Below are 5,316 nucleotides of genomic sequence, written 5' to 3' on the forward strand. Positions count from 1 at the left end.
ATAAAAATACATGGTAATAAAGCCAGATTACTACTTAGCATGCAGGGTGTTATTGCTGCTAAATTACTGAGAGATCTGATTTAGAGAAATCTATTTTTTCATAGATTCTGGTTTAGTAAATTTTATGGAAAATAAAAGAAAGTTACATTTTGAGACAAAACGGTGTTTGACAGTATTGAACAGGTTTTCTGAAGAGTGAATTTTATTCCATCTTAGTGAAAACCGGAATAAATTGGTTTTATGTAAAGACCTTACAGGTGGCCTGTAGTTCAGTCCCAGACCTCTGTCAGGCCCTGGGCTGCATCAGAACTGTCCTTTGCAGATTTATATTCTTGCCTTGAAGGGTGGCTGAGCAGCCTTGGTCCCCAGGGCTGTCTGCAGTGCAAGGAGACACAGCACCAATGTCCCAAGCGGGTTTGTTTCTGAAGGCTAAGCCTGAAAGACAGGCCACGACTGTCTAATTCATGCCAGCTTTGTTTCACTGTGCTACTCTGAAAAGTTAATCTTGTTATAATTGCATTTTGTGAATGTGACTAAATAATTCCCCCAAAGTTCATGCTGATTTTGACCCTAAAAATGGACTTATCTAATCTGTTGTCATTTAAGTGCATTGCTGAAAGAATAATCAACTTGGTGGACTAAAATTAAACTAGGGAGGTGACTAATTTTCTCTTTAGAAAAAAACCCAAACAAACTGAAGAAAAAACAACCAAACTAAAATCCCAACAAAAACCCCCAAACCAAGTGAAAAATGCTGAACTCAAAACTAGCCAGCCCTCTGTTTCATCTGTTTTCTTCAGGTTTGATCAAGGGAATTTGTCCATTTCTTTATTTGTCCTTAGCAATCCTCAGCCAAAGAAAAGCCAACAAATTTCAGCAAATAATATTGTGTACAGTGAAGAATCACATATCTTCTGCTTTGACCATTTTTAAAGATCCTCAAATGCAGGGCTATTAAGAGCAGAGAATCAAAACAATATCTCAGCTAATGTTGACTTTGACTGAAAATGCTCTGTTGTCACCCAAAGTTTTTTTTTCTGCACAATACAGACACTCTGTTGTTTTTTTTTTTTAGATAAACTTTATTGTGTGTTTCCTGCTGCAGTTGATAATGATTTGAAGAGAATTAGTTGTCTGTACTGTGTTGACTCCCTTAACTTCAGTAGGTAGAAACAGATTATATAGAAAAGAATGGGAAAATTAAAAATACAGAATAAAAAGCAGATCCTGTGAATATCCTTTTTTTTTTTTCCCACAAGGATCAATGAAGCCTCACATGAGAGCCTAAAAAAAAAAAATCATAATTCAGCTGCTGTTACACTGTGAAACTGAAGAGCTTTCGTGAGTGTTTTGCAGTCACGCCTGAGTGGAAACTTTTATCTCATAAGGTACCATCGGAAACTGCTTGAGAGTTTTACATTTATTATTAGTCTCTTCACTAGAGGAATGATTGAGGTGTGGGATTAGTTTACTGTACAAAGGATCTGAGAAACAAACTTCTTAAACAAACTGTCAACAGCATTCATTGGCAGATTCCTCTCTTGCTGGAGTTCAAGAAGTAAAATTATTTGTGGACACCAATAGTTAATTATTATGTACAAGCCATGAGTTCAGATTGCTGAAGAAATATCTTGCTTTGAGGTGAATCTATTTTACAGAGAATCTGTTTTACAACTGCCATGCTATGTAATTTTCACTGTTTTAGAGTAGAGAGATTTTGACATGTCAAGTTACTGATTGAAATAATCTTCCTTTTTCGGGAGTTTGGGGAGTCAGGATGACTTGCTTGTGCTCAAGCCCTACTAGTGTTCTAGTAGTCTTGTCAGACCAACTATGCTTAGTTTTGTTTTCCTGCAAAAATCAGTGGGAACACAGAAAAGATAATGGAGAGTGTACATGAGCTGTGCTGTTAAAGAATCAGTCCTTATTACTTTCATCTTTGGAACTCTCAGAAGCTGACTTTGGCTGAAAGTAGGGGCAGCTAGAGCTGAGCAAAGCATTGTGTACAACAGGTCTTGGGAATCTGTGTCTTGTTCTCATGGGCTCTGCTGCAGCCAGTGAAATGCAGGGGGAAATCAGAGCTTGGAGAGTCACCTTTGAGTTATATATCTGTAGCTGTATTACACAAGTAAGAGCAATAGAAACAGGACATCATGATTATTATTATTTTAATTAAAACAGGACTTTAATTAGCAGAAGCTTTGTTTTCTGGATGAAAACAGCAATACTTCCTAAACAGATTACTTGAAAAGCTGTCTTCTCAAATGGACTGCAGTGTATTGATTTAGATATTTATTTTACAAAAATCAGTTTGATTTCCAGTATATGCTTCTGAAGCCCAAAGGAGCTATCAGTGCATAACTCTGTAAAAGTATCCTTTCTCTTATATTTTTCATTCAGCTTTTATTTTAGAAAAAAGGAAGTACGCTGCATTCTGTGGAGTGTTAGTTGTTTCTGGTGGCTGTCTTCAGAACTGGGATTTAGTTTCCTGTTGTGGCTGGCATTTTTCCAGGTAAATTCTGTGGATGCTGCCTGGAAAGAGGCATGGAAACCTTTGCTCCTTGTTAAGACAATGTACAGCTAGACTTTCAAGACCTAACTGATACTTTTTCATCAGAATAACTTAGGTTTATCTATTTTCCTTGTTTAACATGCAAATTAGCTATTCAGAATGTTTTGCTGCTCTAAAATTCTCTCAGTAGAGTACATTAATTTGCAAGCAGCATCAGTAATTTAGCAGCATACATTTCACGGTTGGCAGGGCTGGTGTGACTCCAGAGAAATATTTGTACCTTCTATAGTTAGTTCTCTGCATGTTCATTTTGTAATTGATAAAATATCACAGTGGGTAAATCGGATTCATTTAATATGACAGCAGCATCTTTCATCACCTCAAAATCTGATTTTTTTTCCCATGTCTTCTGCTATTGCTGTAGAGACTGGAGAACTCCAGCTTCCTCCACCTTCTAAAACTGAGTCTAGATGCACTTGCCATTATTGAGGTAGTCAGGAAAAATCAGTTGCAGTGTTACTAACCATCTGCAGTGTTGTCAAACCTAAGCATTTGAGAAATCACAGCATAAAATTAATTTCTTTGCTATTTGAAGTTTATTTTCCTGTTTCTCCAGCATTTTTATGACTGAAAATGAAAACTTGACAGTCAGCTGATCTGAGAAGAAGTTTGCTCATGATGAAATTATGAGTAGTATTTGAGATACATCCTCCTCACCTCCATGAAGTGTCCATACCTGCAGCACGTTTCATTTCATGTAACAAAGAAACTGAAAAAGTGTAAAGCAGTAGATTGAATTCTTTATTGTTTAGTGAAAGATACTTGTTGTAGGAGTTTTCAGGAGAACAGATGCTCCTGAAAATGGGTTTAAAATACAAGCACACTGTGTTGGTACTCAGTTGCATGAATAAGAATATATTGGAGGAAGAGGAGTTTGGAGCAGCATTTCCAAAACGTCACAGTGGTGCAGCAGTGCCTATACCTGCAGGATGCTGAACACCTCTGGGTGCTGTGCATGCATCCCTCCTTGTGCCTGCAGGGAACTCCCTGGGGCTGTGCTGGGGCACTGCCCCACACACCTGGCTGTCTTTCCTGGCTCTTGCACAGTAGTAAGTCATGGGGAGAGAGGCTGAAGTGCTGGGAGACCTCAGATGTTGTTAATGTGTGCTTGGAGGAGTAAGTGCTACTTACAGGCTGGGTTTTTTCCTGTACTGGCAGCTCATGTTACCATTTAGTGGCAAAGGCAGAGCAAATGTATCTGTTGTCTAGGTCAAAGTGAACTTTTAGGCACGTGAAAACAGGTCCGTTTAAGGTCTCTGAGGAAAGAAAATTATTAATGGATAAGGAAGGGAGACCTTGAGAATTATTCAATTGATAAGGGTGGAGTAAGAATATATACAGATAAGACAGTGCATCTCTATTTATTTATTTCAATGCAGACTCTGATGAAGTAATTATGGTGATACATTAACCTAGAGATTTGCTGTGAACATTTAATTGGCTGTCTCCAGGGACATGCTTTTTTCCTTCCTGTATTACCCTAAAATATATTAAAAAATATATGAGTCAGGTGTTTATGACAGATACTGTAAGATGGAGCAAAGTGAACTCTGAAAATTGGCAGCTTTATTTGCAGTTTGTGACAGCATTGGTTGTTAATGAGGGAATGCAGTTAAAATGCATATTAATATTTAATTGAAGAAGATTCATGTAAACCCCAGATGTGACCATAAAAATTGGTGCTTTTTTTCTGAGAGAAATAAAAGCAGTGGTTCCCTATGGTCTCATTTGATTTCTTTATTCAGCAGCCACCCTTATGTTAGCATACATCTGTGTAGCCTTTTGTAAACTTGCAGAATGGAAAATGCAGTCCTCAGTCTTATTTTGGTTTAAAATGCTAGTGACAAAATTGCATGTTGCTGATGCTCAGAGGTTTTAAATAACTGTCATGAGGTTTTCTTTGTCATATTGGTGGTTGGAAGAATTGTACATAAACAAATGTACAGCAGATGGCACTGCACTGTAACTGTAGAATGAAAGGTTTGGGTAGAATAAACGTGTTCATTTAGGGTTTTGTCCCTATGTATGAAATTTGTATTTTCTTGTAAACAGAGATAGAAATCAGAAGACCCGTGTGTTTTAAAGCAGAATTTTTTTAACTTGTGTAAGATACATGTCAAGTCAAGCTTTCATGATTTTTTACTAATGGTGGTCAGTGCTGTTTCCAATGATTTTTCATCTTTTAGTGAAGCTCTGCTGCTAAGAGCTTAGGTGTTACTGAGAAACACTGGAACTAAGTCAGACAACACAGAGCTTTCTTCTGCTGCAGGACACCAGGTCAAGAAGTTGAGTAGAAGTTTTTAGAAGAGAATTTCTCCAGGACATTCTTCAACTGGGTAGGAATTTTCAGCATGAGTTTTATCAACAATTGAGAAACAAATGCAGCTGTGAGGAAGGAGAGCATTCTGTGAAGGTGCTGCCACCATCCCTTTGCTCCTTTTCTTCCCATACCTCTGGCACCTGTAAGAACACTGATGTCATTGCTCCGTTCAGACGTGAGTGACACATGAAAGGAATGGCAGACCTCAGGCTGCTCTGCATTTCCACGTCATACATCTGTGTATTGAAAAGGCTTTAGAAACCTGATAGCTTTTCAGTGGGGATGGTAAAAAATTACTCAGTGTCACTGTGTTCCTGTCACCTCATTGGAATTTTCCCCTTAACTAAGTGTAGCCCTCGCTATCTCTGGTAGTGAGGTGAGTCTAGTGAGCACTAGATTACTTATGGAGGACCTAGAAGGCTTA

The sequence above is a fragment of the Poecile atricapillus genome, chromosome Z (genome assembly GCF_030490865.1).
Source record: "Poecile atricapillus isolate bPoeAtr1 chromosome Z, bPoeAtr1.hap1, whole genome shotgun sequence".
NCBI lineage: Eukaryota > Metazoa > Chordata > Aves > Passeriformes > Paridae > Poecile > Poecile atricapillus.